At 48.5% G+C, this 17030-nt stretch overlaps 1 pseudogene; it reads left to right on the forward strand.

Moving 5' to 3' along the window:
* Positions 1–725: 725 nt before the first annotated feature.
* Positions 726–1583, forward strand: LOC142581779 (uncharacterized; annotated as a pseudogene).
* The last annotated feature ends 15447 nt before the right edge of the window (positions 1584–17030 follow it).

Here is a 17030-nt window from a genome sequence, read left to right on the forward strand (position 1 = left end):
ATAGCATGAGTCTACTGAACCCTTTCGATTTTTCCTCGCCTAAATTCATGTAATAAAATTATAGATTTTGACCTCCATTTTCTGAACACATAAGCAAAATCTGCCTGACTCTTGGCCAATCCCCGCGAGTGGGTAAGCGCCCAACTCATCAAGGATCATCGTCGTCATCATCATCATCATCATCATCATCATAATCTTTTTCAGCAAGCGGAAACCAAACAGAAAAGTCAAGCCCGAACAGCTTCGCCTCGAGCGGGTAAGTCGACCTCATTTTGCGCTCTCGATCAGGCCACTTAACAAGGTACACGTGCATGACATACCTAAGCAGGCTATAACAGCAGCACTAGAGATACGGTGGGCTCGGTGACTGCACCACAGCGCAGCCGCCTAATCCGCTTACCTGTGCGATGCAGACGACCGTCCTGGCATTTGCCAGCCTGCTGCTGCCGTCCCTGGCAGGCCTGTCTACGGGGGCGTCATCGGTGTGCGCACTGCCGTACACTGGAGATGACCCTGGCTCCTGCCATCCACCGCCCGGCGGGTGCTCGTCCCTACTGGATGTGCCGCCAGAGGAGCTGCACACACCGGAAATCACAGTACCATGGATGGCCACATCGACATCAGCAACAATGCCAACATGTATAAAATAGCTTCACCCGCTGACACCGCTTCGTGGGCTCAGTGACTGCACCACAGCGCAGCCACCTAATCCGCTTACCTTTGCGATGCAGGTCAGTACATCGTATGCCCTCTTCGCTAAAAAATCCAGTAATTATATTTTGGTGCAGTTTCCGAGCCCACACTGCTGTGTTACCATTGCCGTTGAGTGTGCTCACGTAATTCATTCCTTGCTCATGCTATCAGGTGACGTTGAGACTAACCCTGGTCCTGAGGGCAACGCTGCTGTATTCGCTGAACTACAGAAGCTAAACGCGGGACAGACCCTGTTGATTACGGAAATACAGGGCCTCAAAACACAGCTGAACACAACAGACCAAACCATAGCAAGCCTAGACAAACGAATGGCCGATCTCGAAACGCATTACCAAACACTTCTTCACCTCAGAAACGATATTGAAAGAATGCAGTCAACCACAATCGACCAAGCTAAAAAGATTAAAGAACTAGAAACACGCCTGGATGACGCGGAAAACTAATCACGTCGGAATAACCTTATTTTCTATGGCATCCCTGACCCTTCTAGCGCTGAAACGTGGGCTGAGTCAGAAAAACTAGTCATTGATGTTTGCCGTAAAAATCTTGATATAACCTTGGAACCTAACGACATTGAAAGAGCGCATCGCCTCGGAAATCATTCAGCCGACCGAATTCGTCCCGTAATCGTAAAATTCCTATCTCATAAAACCAAAGACGCACTGTTATCAAATGGCCGTAAATTGAAAGACACAAACTACAGTATTGGAGAGGACTTCTCCCGCACCGTTCGACACGCGCGTAAACAGTTACTAGTGTTTGCCAAAGCCAATTCTAACAAGTACTCCTTGCGCTTCAAAACCCTGCACATTGGCTCAAAACGCTATGTATTTGACGCATCATCCCAAGCCGTTAAGAAAATAGCATAGCAATTGCCCCGCCACAAAACTTTAACAAATCGTCTACCCGCTCCACCGCACAATGTTCTCTCGTTTTCGATAATATTCACTAACATCCGTAGTCTTCTTCCAAAGCGCGAACTCATATCAAACATCATGTCGCCATCCGGGAGCAACATACTAATACTAACAGAAATTTGGCTGAATAGTGACGTAACGGATACGGAAAGTTTGGCCGATTTACCCAACTTCGAAGGGTATCGAAAAGATCGAAAAGGCAAACGGGGGGGCGGTGTTCTCGTTGCCATTCATCGAGGCATATCATGCTCTGTTGTTGACGTCGCATCCGACATTGAAGCCATATGGCTCATCTGTCGCGCTCCCCCCGTAATAGTTCTGCTTGGCGTTTGCTACAGGCCCCCCAGACTAATCCAGACTTCCCACGTCATCTGAACAACATCCTTCATAAACTTGTTTTCACATATCCAAATGCCCGCATTGTTCTTTTTGGTGATTTTAATTACCCGGATATTGATTGGCAGAACATAGCTAGTTCCACAATAACGTGTCATGCAGAGGCGAAGAACTTCATCGATGTCTGTTTAAATTTTAACCTCACTCAATTAATTTCCCAACCAACCCGTGTCTCACGAGAATCAGCAAACACGCTCGACCTGATACTAACAAGCAGCCCCGAGAATGTATCATCCATCAGTTACCTTCCTGAAATCAGCGATCACAAAGTCATGCATGCTTTATTCTCATTTACCTCAACTCAAAAACAGACATCCGATAAAACGATACAACTCTACGATAAGGGTAACTATAATGCAATAACTGAAGAACTTAACACCTTTTTTCCTGAATACGTATCCGCATTTCACACTCGCTCAATTCATGAAAACTGGCTGATATTCAAGAACAAATTAAATTATCTCACTAATATGTTCGTACCAAGGATTACCTTTCATACTAATCGCAATAAACCATGGTTTACCCAACACTTAAAACGACTCGAAAACAAAAAGAAACGATTGTTTCGTACCGCCAAACTAAACGACACGCCTGCCGCATGGGGAAAATACTTCGAGGCCGAAAAATCATACCTACTTTCTGTTCGTAACGCCAAGTACTCATTTTATCACAATGACTTACCAAACTTACTTATAAGAAACCCCAAGCAATTCTGGCAGGTTTTAAACCCAACACGTCCTCCCGATATTAAACTGACGAATTATTCAAATGAAGCGATGACTGACCATGACTGCGCAGAAATATTTAACCATGCATTCACATCTGTGTTCACTACCGAACTCGACGCATCTTCACAATTACCACCCTTCAACTTAGAAACCCCCATGCCGGCAGTCACGTTCGTCGAAGAAGGCATTTCATCCATAATTCATAATATGAAACTTTCATCATCAGCTGGTATGGACCTGATTAATTCAAAACTATTGAAAAATGTGGAATCAATTTGTGCATCATATTTATGTCTCATTTTCTCACAGTCACTCTCCTCAGGAATTTCGCCTCTTGACTGGAAAACGGGGAAGGTCGTTCCAGTCTACAAATCAGGTAACAGAGACTCGCCCTTGAATTACCGCCCCATTTCATTGACTAGTGTGCCTTGTAAAATCATGGAACATGTCATCTACTCACAAATCGTAAACTTCTTGGACCAAAACCATTTTTTTTCACCCTTCAAAACATGAGTTTCGTAAGGGCCTCTCTTGCGAAACCCAACTAGCGCTTTTACTTCACGACTTGCACACTAATCTAGACCGTAATATGCAGACCGACACCATCTTTCTTGATTTCGCTAAAGCTTTTGACAAGGTTCCCCACCGCCGGCTATTACTAAAACTCTCAAAGCTGAACCTACCCCCTAATATTCTCAAATGGATTGAAGAATTCCTAACTAACCGTTCTCAGTCAGTCTATCTTAACGGCCATCTGTCTACATCTCTCCTGGTTACTTCAGGCGTCCCACAAGGTTCTGTCCTTGGTCCCCTCCTATTCTTAATATATATTAACGACTTGCCCCTGCATGTTTCCTGTAGTATTCGAATTTTCGCAGATGATTGTGTTATTTACCGCACCATTAATAACTGTCACGATCAATACACTCTTCAGGCAGAGCTTAACAACGTACTAAATTGGTGTAATAACTGGCTAATGTCCCTCAATCCTAGTAAATGTAAACTCATGTCCTTCACTCGTCGTCACAATCCATATCTCTTTCATTATTTAATGTCTAACACACAGATTGAGCAAGTACAATCATATAAATATCTAGGAGTCACCCTCTCTTCTAATCTATCATGGCAGGTTCATATCGGTAACATCATTTCAGCACCAAACAAAACACTCGGTTTTCTAAAACGTCACCTTCGTCTTGCCCCACCACGTGTTAAATTACTCGCGTATAAATCACTTATAAGACCCAAATTAGAATATGCATCCCCCATCTGGAGCCCACATCAAGCATATCTAATCACCGCATTGGAAGCTGTGCAGAATCGTGCTGCCCGATTCATTCATTCCTCATACTCATATGACGTCAGTGTTTCATCCTTGAAAGCTACATCCGGACTGTCACCCCTCTCTTTTTGTCGTCGCATTGCTAGCCTCACCCTTTATCACAAATTCTTTTATTCTCCTCTCAATCAAGCACCGTATATCGCCGCCGCATCACGCATATCTCACCGCACTAGTCATCCCCTTCAAGTTGCCCGCCCACTATCACGTACTACTACGTTTTCAGCTTCGTTATTTCTTCGAGCAGCCACGGACTGGAACGGCCTACCCCATGACATCGTCGCCATCGCTTCAACACCTGCTTTTCAAGAACGCGTAACAGATCACCTTCAATGTTAAATCACCATCGCTGTCAGTTTTCCTCACTACAAATGTAATCCCACCCCTTATGTAACACCCCTGAAATGGGGGCCTTTAAGGAATAAAACTGAACTGAACTGAACTGAAGAAGTTGGGAACTTGCAGAATTGTCAATTTTCCGCTACGACCCTGCAGCGAACTGCATAAAGGTTACTGTCAGGGATGAAGAACACGCGAAGAGGCTTGCGGCGCTGACACGATTGGCTGAGAAAATGAGCGGTCGCGTTCGTACGTATGAAGTGATAATTGCAAGAACGCCAACACAGAAGGTGGGGAACAGTCGGGGGGTCATCAAGGTGCGTCCCGGCCAAACCATTGAATATATCAAGAATCACTTGAGATGCGAAACGGCAACTATCCTAGAGGCACGTCTGCTCGGGAAGACAAACATGCTGCTGGTAACATTTAACACGGAATCTCCCCCAAACAGGCTCGTGTTCGATTATGAGATTACAAGGGTGCGTGAGTACAGACCGAAGGCTATAGCTTGCTACAATTGTCACGGCTTGGGACACATTAACAAGTATTGCCCTTCAGACGAAGTTTGTAAGCAGTGTGATAGAAAACAGCCTGAAGACAACGATTGCGACGAAGAGCTATTCTGTGTCGCATGCCAGAAACAGGGCCACATATCGCTAAACTCAGCATGTCTAGCCGTGCACTGAAAGACATTAAGAAAGTCGTGCAGAACATAGAAGAAGGTAAGAGGACAGCGACCTGGTCTGAAAAAGTACTGGCGGGAACATCCACACAACCCACGCTATCCGCTCACTATGAGCAACAAATAAAAGAACTAAGAAAAGAAAATCAACAGTTGAGAGCAATGCTGCAGCAAATACTCGCACGACTGCCACAGGAGCAACGAGATACGCAACCACCGCCAACGCCACGGCAACGTGAATCAGAGATGCCGGCAGACCGAGAAAAACGCACGCGTTCTAACAGTCGGGTAGGGCGCTCAATTAGTCACAAAACCACGGCAAACTCTAGAAAGCTGCAACACGCAGAACCTGCACACACCCAGCAGAACCAGACACCGTCAGTGCCAAAACCACTAACGGCCCAAGACTCGGCGTATGCGCAGATGCTGAGCATCCTAAGGCAGGAAAGACACACTGAGACCCAGCGCCTCGAAAAGAACCTACGGGAGGAATTTCAGACAGTAACGAATGCAATACAAACTCAGATGCAGGCGATATTCACGGAAATTCAGAGAAAGATTCAGAAGCAACATGATGAACCTAAAAGGCGTAAGCCAGCAGATGACAGATGACAGCACGGCCTATATGCATTCAATGGAACTGTCGAAGTTTTACGCAGAATGGATCCACACTAAGAGAGAAAATAAAAAAAATCAAACCCCTTGTCGTGCTTCTACAGGAGACAAGGGGACCATGCACTATTCGAGGTTACCGAACCTTTCAGCAGCCAACGATACTACACCAGGGCAAAGGAAACCAACAAGCGCAAGACCAAGCTGCTCTTCTTAGTAAGACATGATTGCACCGCAACCCAACTGCAAATACCAGATTTGTGTAATGATTTTAGAGAAATTGGGGCAGTAAAGCTATGTCCACGCGGCCACCGGCCAATGGTTCCAGTCTCCACGTACTACAGACCCCTAACGGGCAAGCACCGGAATGACTCCTACCAGTGGCTCGGTAAGGTGCAGGCACAAGCGGGAGGCCTTCCCATTCTAGTGGGGGGAGATTTTAACGCCAAGCATCAAACATGGGGCTACGCCAAAGCTGACACGACAGGACGCATACTGCACGATGCAATAGAAATGTCAACTCTGGGCATATGCAACACACTAGAAACCCCAACCTGCATAGGGCTACACGCTCGACAACAGGATACAACGCCCGATCTGACACTAGCCACTCCAGGGCTCATAAGACAATGAAACGTAGAATCGACGACATGGGGAAGTGACCATTTACCAATAATTATCACGCTCAATCGCAAAAAGATCCGAGAGAGGAGAGAAACAGTGTTTTTTGACTGGAAGAAAATGTAGAATGGCCACCGGGGACTCTTTTGCGCACTTTGAACAATTCAGTGCTATGATAGCGGAGGCACGGCCGGAGGCCAGAGAAACTATCCCATGCGATGACACTACAACTCACATGGACATGCACCTTGCAAATCTCCGGAACCGCTGCCTCTAGAACCTCCGGAACCGCTGCCTTCTGCCACGATAGACAACGCGAAAGAGGAGGTAGACACGCCCTTTACGCTGGGTGAACTCGTAGCAGCCCTTGCACATGGCAAAACGAAATCAGCTCCCGGGGACGATGGAGTGACTTGGCAAGAACTTCGAAACCTCAGCACTGAAGCTCAAGAACAGCTCTTAACAATTGTCAATGAATCCTGGGAATCCGGACTAGTGCCAGATTCACTAAAACTATCTCTCATCTACCCTATACCGAAGCCGGGCAAAGACAACACGAAACCAGCTAACCTACGCCCCATAGCTCTAAAGTCAACTGTCTGCAAATTGATAGAAATACTGCTACACACAAGAATGCAGCACTACATCGAATATGTACAACCGGGTTTGCATCCTGCGCAGGCAGGTTTTCGGCCGAACGTGGGCATACATGACTGCCTCTGGTTGCTCCGCAGAGTGATCAACCGTAAATGACGCAAACAGATGCCTGACTATATTCTTGCAGTCGATATGCGTAAAGCATTCGATAACGTGAAACAAGAGGCCATCTTACACGAACTGGCAACCAGGTACCCTAGCCAAAGAACCTACAATTGGATACGTAGCTTCCTCCAAAGCAGACCAATCCAACTCCATGGCAAGGCACCGTGATGGAGTCCGAAGACCTATTACTTGAGTAGAGGAGTTCCCCAAGGCTCCATCCTCGGACCTATGCTATTCAATCTGGCCATGGCACGTGTGGCAGAAATTCTTGAGCAAGACACTTCGGCCCGCTTTACTATTTACGCCGACGATATAACAATATGTACGGAAGCGGCGGATTATTCCGATATACAGAGCATGCAAACTGAACTGCAAGCAGCGATCCTGAGTCTTAGCAACACTTTAGATAACCTCGGACTGCAACTCTCGCCAGAGAAGACGGAATTGATAAGCGCAGACGGAAAGAAAGCGACCAATGTAAACAAGCAGATCACTTTACACGTCGGCCAAAGCTATATTACATCGGCCAATGGACAAATTAGGATCACTGGAGCACAGATTGCTAGCTGCAACAGCCCCCAGCTATGGATTCGCACACTAAAGCAAAAATGGAGACCGCTGTTGCACATGGTTAGACGAATATCGAGCAAGTATGGCGGAGCGCGTCAGAAAGCGTGCCAAACGCTTGCAAAAGCGGTCGCGGTTGGAAGGATTCTTTACGGGGCACCCGAGTACGAATTCTCTGAACGAGACCTCGGCGACATCGAAAAGTTACACAGGGCCACCCTCCGTACGATCACTGGGCTACCGAAGCACACGAGGAACGAGGATGTGCTCAAGCTCGTAACGATTCCACGCATACGGGACATAATCAGTGAAGCACGAATTCGAATGCGATCCCGGTTGGAAAACACGACCCAAGGAAAACAGATCATGGCATGGGATAAACAAGGCCATGTGAAGCCAGAGCCCGCGGAAGCGATCATAACGCCACCATGGGAAACGCCACTGTGCATACGGAGGCAACAACGACCTATCGCCAGACGAAACGCGGAATTAAAAAAATATTTGAAAAGAGATTGGAATTAAGAACGCCGCAGCACACCATTGACATCTACACGGACGCTACAATCACAAACGACATAGCAAGCATGGCCTGGGTTAGCACATCTGCACCCCAACACAATGGCTATCACATATGTCAGCTTCCCGGGGGTGCAACCTTGCACGCTGAGCTCTTAGCTATATGGGGAGCGGTCAACACCATTCCCATTGACATGGGAGACATTGTAGAGCAGAGTGTGCGAAATAATTATCGGATCCTTACTGACTCGTACGAAGCGGTGACCGAATTAACGGCGCCTACGACAGATGATGCTGTGGCCAACGACACCAGAAAAAGGCTAAAGAGAATACAGGACAATGGGACAAATGTTGAAATCCTATGGACACTGGGGCACACCGGCACGGATGGGGGAAACGCAGCCGCTCACGCAGATGCCGCGCAAGCGGGTGTGCTTGATTACACGTACAGCCCCCCACACTCCATTTCCTCGCCAAACCCTGCGGACGAAAATCCATACCTAAAGATATTGGCCGAAGGCTCTCCTAGCAGAGCACTGATGCATTACATTCGTACTAAAATAAAAGCAGACAGTAAACGGAGACTATTAGAAGCTACACCAGTACATGTGTTTGACGACAAGGGCGGGCTTACTCGCACGGAAGAGGTTTTCTTTAAATAAGGTTATGGCCAACGCTGCATACACACAACACATACTTGAGAAATGACACCAACCCAGACAAGCTACGATTGCGAACACTTATACCCAATGCACACATTGCCAGGAACCATGCAGAGCAGAAGTGCAACACTTCATTTGGAGCTGTGCAGCTTTTTCACAAGGGAGATCTTACATTCAACATTTACTACACGGAGACATTAGAACACTAGGAATTGGAATACAAACTAACCCTGAAACACAGAAAGCCATTGCGACATATGGCAGACAAAGTGGCCTGTTTCGAGTAGTGTAGAAGGGGTCGACCAGCCCATGTGAGAGAGGCGGAACTGAACATGCACCTGAGTCTGCATAAAGCGGAAGATCCAAGACTGAGATGAAGATGCGCTTCCAACAGTTCGGGAACCCACATTCCTTTCCCTCCTAATCCCCAACAGCGACCTAGAGCCATCCGCTTCCTTAAAATAAAGGCTTTATTCTTCTTCCTTATGTAACTGCGTAACTATCATACCCATAAACATGGCATACAAGAAGCATAAGTTGTCATGACTGCGATAGAGTCGAACCAGAAGGGAGAGCGCGGAACACAAGACAGAGATATATAATGGGTATGCACATAGGCTTGCAGGAAAGAAAATCTAATTCATATTTCAGTAAAAACTTATTCCATTAATGTTTGAAACAGCGATGGCAGGCACTTCTTCAAAATGCCACTATGAGCTATTACATCGCAACGAAAATGTTTCGACAACCCGTGGCAAATATTACACCTTAGAAGCACTTTATGTGTTGCCTCGAGCAACAGCAGAGAGCAGGTGCACGAGCGCATGTGATAGACGTTGCCACAGATTTAATGAAGCGCTCTTCGGCTTTTGCAGGGTTGGCCGGAAGAGCTATTACGACGAGAGCGGCTGAGCGTGCAGGCAGGAAAGCGTTAATTGACGTTTAATGAAAATGTATTAATTAACGTGCGTACTCATTAAAAAACTCATTAATTTGTTGCGAGCATCTACGAACAATAATGAAATGTGCCTTGTTCGTGAGAAGTAAAATAAGAAAAAAACTAACAATAACTGCTGACGCTCCGTCGAGGCGACCAAACTCTGCCACAGCCGAAAGTGAAACGACTGAAGCTTCGCGAGCGTGGCTTTAATCGTCGCGCGAATCTGCACAGACGCTTTAATTAACGAAATATAGGTTATTAAGCGTTGAATGTATCAAGGAAGGCTGAACGTCGTGGGTGGCTCGCGGGACAGGAAGACGTATTGCGTTGTGAAATCAACTCGGTCGCACGGCAGTTCGGCAGAGGAGCTCCACACACACTGGTGAGAGGTGGATGCGTTGGATTTCTTATAACAAAATCTAGGAACTACATACTACTAGAGAAAAGTGCAATACTTAAAATACGCGCTATTTTAAAGCTGAAATAAACGAACCGTACTGAAGAACAAACCTTGCGGGGGTATCGGGCTTTCGCGGTGGTTGTGTGAAGCCGCTGCATTGCGTTGCCGGGGGCTCCGTGTCCGCTCCTCCTTGCCTGGACGGGTCATCAAACACTTTCGCTCTGCTATCATCCCGTCCACGGGAGTATCAACGGGCTTCGCCCATTGGCCGACATTTTGGCGGGATTGGGGCCCTGCTTGCGTGCACTCCGAGTACACGCGCTCAAGACCGTGACCGGGCAGACCACATCAGGGCGTGTGAAGCTGCGTACGTGATCCTCTCTCCCGGCGGCGGCCCCCTTTGTCCGCCGCCGGCCGATGGTTCCATCGGCTCGGCGGGCGCGCGAACTCTTCCGCCGTCTCGATGTCCTGAGGCAGCCTCTTCCGATCGTGCCCCCGTCTGTTCGTCTGTCGTTTCTTTCTATTTTCATTTTCTCTGCTGTGGGGCGCACGACGGCAGGCGCTAACCGAAGGATAGGCAGCTTCTTACTGCTGGATTCTTTGTTCTCTCTGTCGCGGTGCGCCGTTAGCGGCCACCGGCGACCATTTGGTCATGTTTTGTGTCTTAATTAGCTTCAGATTCGGACGTGACGTTAAAACGCGTGTATGTATTGAGTTCCAACTTAATAAACGTTCTTTGTGGCTTCTAGAGAGCTTTGCCTAGGGTCTCCCTTCCTGCACGCGCGGTCTCGCCTGCTCCTAAGCTGGGGCCGACGGGGCGCATACGCGCGCAGCTGCGCGTCGGCACACGGAGCGGGCCGGAGGAGCATGGCGCCCTGCACGCATGACGGCTGGGAGTGCTCGAACCCGCGGTGGTCGTCCGGCGCGCGCGATATCAGAGAGCGAGGAGACCACAACCTACAAAAGCGATGTCAAACATCCTTTGGGGTATGTATTACGGCTCTCTGCGGACGGCTGCGCCTTGAATCCCACGACTTCATGTGAAATGGAGGAGCAGAGGCACTTAAGGCACATGAAAACGCCATCGCGCAGCACTTTGACAAAAAGAAAGCTAAAAAAGAACAAGAGACAGAACAAATGGACACATAAACACTGGGGTTTTAGGTGCCAAAACCACCGTACAATTATAAAGCACGCCGTCGTGAGGGACTAATTTCGACCACCTGCGTTTCTTTAACGTGTGGCTAAATTTAAGTACGCGAGCGCTTCCACATCTTTTGCCGACATAGAAATGCGGCCGCCTAGGCGGGGATTGAGTCTGAAAACCTCGTGCTGCGCGGCCGGCACGGAGCTGCCAGGTCGGGGCACAAAGCCGTTCCGAGCGAGGCAGGGGTCCTGACGTGTCACGTACCGCTCTGTGCCGTGTCGTTGTAGCGAGCTGGAAAATAAAATTCTCTACACCTGGCGACAGCTTTCTGTGGCAGCTGCACCGTCGATGTTTCTTCTCGGCGAGGTCGGCGCGCCATTTAAGTAGGAATAAAGAATTCTTGTTTTAAAGTCAATCCAGCTTCGTGCGAGATTTTGTGTTGTCTTGATTTATATTTTTTTTTGCCTGCCTCATGAATAGAATCATGTTTAGCAGGGGAGCAATGAAGCAACGTAGTACAAACAGATGTAATCCTGCTCTCTACACGTCTGCGCATGCGTGTCAGTCAGCGCAACGTCCGATTCCCAAACTTCTCCTTTATAAGCGCAATATGATGCAACGAGAATAAACAGCGGCCTCGGAACGCCGGAATCGCCGCGTGAGAGTCGCGGGCGGCATCAACGCGAGACGTGCAACTTGCAGCGAAGTAGAGATTTCTGGCCCAGATGTGTTTAAGATGCCGGTCGGAAGTTTTCGCATAATTCCGGCCGTTGCATCCGAAGGAGCTTTTCTACACTTCTACATGTAAAAACAATATTTTTATATTTCTACTGCATGGTGCGGCTTTTTTGTAGCATTAGCATAAAAATTTGAATGCAACTGACAGCTGCACTGAACTATAAAACAGTTTCGACGTGCAGGTTAAAAAAGAATGACTCTTTTTTCTTTTGTCGGAAATAATTGTGCATCCGAGCAATGACCGCGCGTCTACTAAACCACACTTCGGTTATTCAATCAGGTTGTGACGGGTTAACAAATTGAGCAAATTTGTTCTCTACCGATTAAAATATATCTCAGCTGAAAAAAATATTCACCGGCCGCAGAAAAAAAGTATTTTGATTCTTTTTTTCTACAAAAAAAAAAGGACGTTATAAGAAAAGTTACATACGCAAACGGTGACTAATATTCAGAAGAAGTGATCTCACTTATTGTCAAGTCGGGAATGTACGTTATAACGTCTGCTGATTGGTGGACAGCATAAAGGATGAACCCAGCAAAAGTTGGTCATGAGAGAATTCCGTTTTCTTTTTTTTTACGTAAAGCGTATTGTACAAACACAATCTGATTCAGAACAAGTGGAAGCCAGGTTAACATATTTAGAGAGTGCCAAGTGCGTCGGTGCTGGCTAAGCAATTAAGCAATTAGCAATTAAGTACGAATTCAGTGAGTCTTTGCTGGATGGAAAAATCTCATAGAAACCGAGGCATGGCAAAAAAAGAAAACAGTTCTGACTACGGCGCAAAAAACAGCAAGGCTCTGCATATTCGTGCAGGAAGGAATATACAAACACACTCAATATACACGCTCCTAGATAGCTGCCCGTTTTTGTTTAATATGTCAGCTGAAAAGCAAGAGACTTGCAATATGTTTTGTATTTCTCTCACTTTCAACACCTCTGTATTCGGTCCTCTCAGCCCTTAGTATGAAAAGGCAAGAATTTCAACCAGTTTAGCAAAGAATAGTTTAGCGAAACAGCCTTTTAAATTTGTGGCTTCGGTTTCTGCGCCGCCGCTAACCAGAAATTGCCGTGCGGCGCCGCTGATGAATACCCGACGCCACGCCGCGCCGCCGCCGCCGCCGCATAGAAACGACCGCACACGCCGCCACCGGCCGTAAAGCCTGTTTCACATGCAAGCGATTGAGCGAATGGAGCGAACAGCGGCGCGGCGCTGCGGAGCTTTTCGCGAGGTTTCGTTTCACATGTATTGCCGCCGCGCGTTTTCCGCCGCTGCGAATAGCAATGTTGCTGGCAAAAAACACGGGACTTTCAGCCAGTTTCGGTAGTTTGCGACTACCAACATAAGCATCGCTTTGTCCCTGCCTCTCAAATTTTTATTTTATAAATACATATCCTGCGCTTAGCAATTAGCAATTCGTTGAAAAGCTCTCTTGGCATGTTGCCCGTACGACGTGCAGCAAGTAAATAAACATCGTCCTATGCGCAGGCTTTCCCCACTAGTCCTCCACTGGTCACGTGTCGAGGCGGGCCGTTCGGAAGCGCTGCTGCCGCTCTGCCGCTGCGATGAAATTCCAACTTGCCCGAACCTCGCCGCTCCCGCCGCTAGTGCCGCCGCCGCCACTCGAAACAGATTTCTGCGGCGCGGCGGCAGGATTCGCGAGCATTTTCGCTTGCATGTGAAACAGGCTTAAGCGACACGGCCCACACTTCCAGTGGCAGCACGGCCAAGCCTACGTGGGCGGAGCCTATGCACGCGGGATACTGCGCCAAGTAGTCCGGCCGTTTCGCCAGGGGTTTCGGTTTCGATTTCAGCAGCGCATTCCGTGAAAGCGCGTTGTTCATTACGTTGCCATGCGAGTATGCGGTCAATGCGTAGGATCCGTGTGACAGTAGCGCAAGGCTTAATCAAACGTCTGAAACATTGATTAAAAGGACACACACACACATTATATATATATATATATATATATATATATATATATATATATATATATATATATATATATATATATATATATATATATATATATATATACACACACATTACGATATTATCGGTAGATACCCGAGAGACGAGCCGCCGCGAGAACAGCGACGAAGTGGGTCTGTGCCCTAGGCGCGAAAAAATGTCGGCGTTGCGCTTTGGCTCCAGTCGAGTGTAAATAGCTTGTAATTAGCCTCTTCCGTCTGTAGCTTTCTACACGTAACATTCTGGTGGAGGTGAGGGATCCCCGTCCTCGCCACGGAACTCCGGAAGGGTCGGTACATCGAGCTTGTCACCATGCCTCCCGGTGACAAGACCACCTCTGCAACGGCTTCGGCTTGTCCGACTGCTCCCCTCGTCACAGTTGCCCAACATCGCGACCCTGGTGTGTTTTCTGGCCTGGAGGGACAGGACGTTGATGAATGGATCAAGCTATATGAACATGCCAGCTCTAATAACAGGTGGGACCCAACGATCATGCTCGCCAATGTAATCTTTTATCTCGGCGGCACCTCACGCGTGTGCCACCAGACGCATGACGACGAGATAATCAGTTGGGACAATTTCAAAGAAAAACTCAGGGAACTGTTCGGCGACCCCATTGGCCGCAAGGTTGCCGCGAGAAAGGCTCTTGCTTCTCGTGTTCAGACATCTACAGAGCCGTATGTTTCATACATCCTCGACGTCTTGGCTCTATGCCGTTAAGCTGACGACGCTATGTCTGAAGCTGATAAAGTGTCACATGTCCTAAAAGGCATCGCCGACGACGCTTTCAATTTGCTCGTTTTCGGCAACGTCTCGACAATCGACGCCATCATTAAAGAATGCCGTCGCCTTGAACAGGCTAAGAGCCGCCTTATCACACACCACATCACGCGGCTACCCAAAACTGCTGCTACGTCGACATGTGAGGGTCGACCACGTCAGACTACCACCTGTGACGACGCCAACCGTATTGTTCGCCGCGAGCTCGAGGCCGCCTGTCCGCCAGCTTTCACCGCGACGCCTCCCGATCCGCCAGCAACTACGATTGCGATGATTCAGGCCATAGTCAGACAGGAATTTGAGAATATGGGTCTGAACTCCACGTGTACAACGTCGCAACCCAACGTTCCCCATTTCTCTACCGGCCCTCCTCGTCCCCGACACTCCTTTTCTGCCATATCTCGCCGCAACCCGTCCGAATGGCGTACCTCTGGTGACAGGCCGATCTGCTTCCACTGCTGTCGCATCGGCCACGTCGCTCGTCACTGCCGCAACCGATGGGCACCACCTCCTCGGACATACGCCGCCACTTATTCCTGCACTTTTGGACCTTCTGTTCCCTATGCCACCCGTCATGGACCCACTGTTGCTGATGCCCCTGCTCCGAACCTTCGCTACAGCCGCTCGCCCTCACCTCGACGCCATCAATCTCGTTCGCCCCAACCCCGCCGCTTCTCTTCGCCGCCTATCGCCTCTTGGACCCAGCCGGAAAACTAGGCACTGCAGCTTCTGGAGGTGAAGCTGCGCTGTCGACCCTGCCCTCAAGTCCTCTGGTCACGTTACGAACGAACCAAAACCTTCTTGACGTTGACGTTGACGGCTATCCTGTCAGTGCACTCATCGATACAGGCGCACATCTTTCTTCCCCAGCATCGGCACGCGTCGTCTGCGTTGCGGATGGCGGTACTGTGCCTGTTATCGGCACGTGTACGGCACGAATGAGCATTGCCGACCGCCACACCTCTGTCCTCTTCACCGTGATTGCTCATTGCCCCCACGACCTAATTCTCGGCCTCGACTTTCTCTCCGCGCATTCTGCCCTTATTGACTTCTCTGCCAGTACCGTTCGCCTTGAGTTGCCGATTCTCGCAGAACCTTCTGACGCACGCACCCCAGTGCCGCCTACGCCCCAACGGCTTTATTCGCCTGCCGCCAAAATCAATAGCCTATATTGAACTCTTGTCTTCCCCACCAGTCCCTGATGGCGAGTACCTCGTCACTCCTCTGCCCGATATTCCACTACAGTATGACGTTACCGTGCCTCCCAGTATACTTACTATTACTGCGAACCGCACTCGCATACCTATCTTTAACTTTGGATTGGCAAAGCAAATTCTACCGCAAGGTATTTATTTGCCTTGCCAACGTTGATTGTCTCGGCGACCATCACGTGGCAGCGTTATCAACCGATGCTTCTTGCGAGCTTAGCAGGCCCATCGTGCCAGCCTCGGCCGCCGATCCCAAGATACAGAAAATGGTTGCGACGGACCAGTCTTCTGCGCAGGCTGAAGACCTTTACCAAGTATTATCGTCCTACAGAGGTATTTTCGACGTCGACGATCACCCTTTAGGCCAGACGCTCGCGGTCCAGCATCGGATTCTTACTGGCGGTGCTACTCCTATTCACCGACGACCGTATCGAGTTTCTGCGTCGGAACGCCAAGTAATTCAAAGCGAAGTCAACAAAATGCTAGACAGAAACATCATTGAGCTTTCTTCGAGTCCCTGGGCGTCACCTGTAGTTTTGGTTAAGAAGGATGGCACGTGGCGCTTCTGTGCCGACTGCCGCCATCTGAACAACATTACTAGGAAGGACGTCTACCCGCTCCCACGTATAGACGACTGCCTCCACGGTTCCAGCTATTTCTCTTCTATCGATCTTCGTTCTGGATACTGGGAGATTGCTGTTGACGATATGGAGAGAGAAAAAACCGCGTTCATCACACCTGATGACCTATACCAATTTAAAGTAATGCCGTTTAGATTATGCAACGCCCCTGCCACCTTTGAGCGTATGATGGACTCCTTGCTCCGTGGTTTCAAATGATCCACATGTCTCTGCTACCTCGACGACGTCATCGTCTTCTAGCCCACGTTCGACACTCACCTTGAGCGTCTAACAGCTATACTTGATGTATTTCTAAAAGCGAAGCTGCAACTTAACTCGTCGAAATGTCGTTTCGGCCACCGCCAAATTACT

This window comes from Dermacentor variabilis, chromosome 5, assembly GCF_050947875.1.
Source record: "Dermacentor variabilis isolate Ectoservices chromosome 5, ASM5094787v1, whole genome shotgun sequence".
In the NCBI taxonomy this organism is placed as follows: domain Eukaryota; kingdom Metazoa; phylum Arthropoda; class Arachnida; order Ixodida; family Ixodidae; genus Dermacentor; species Dermacentor variabilis.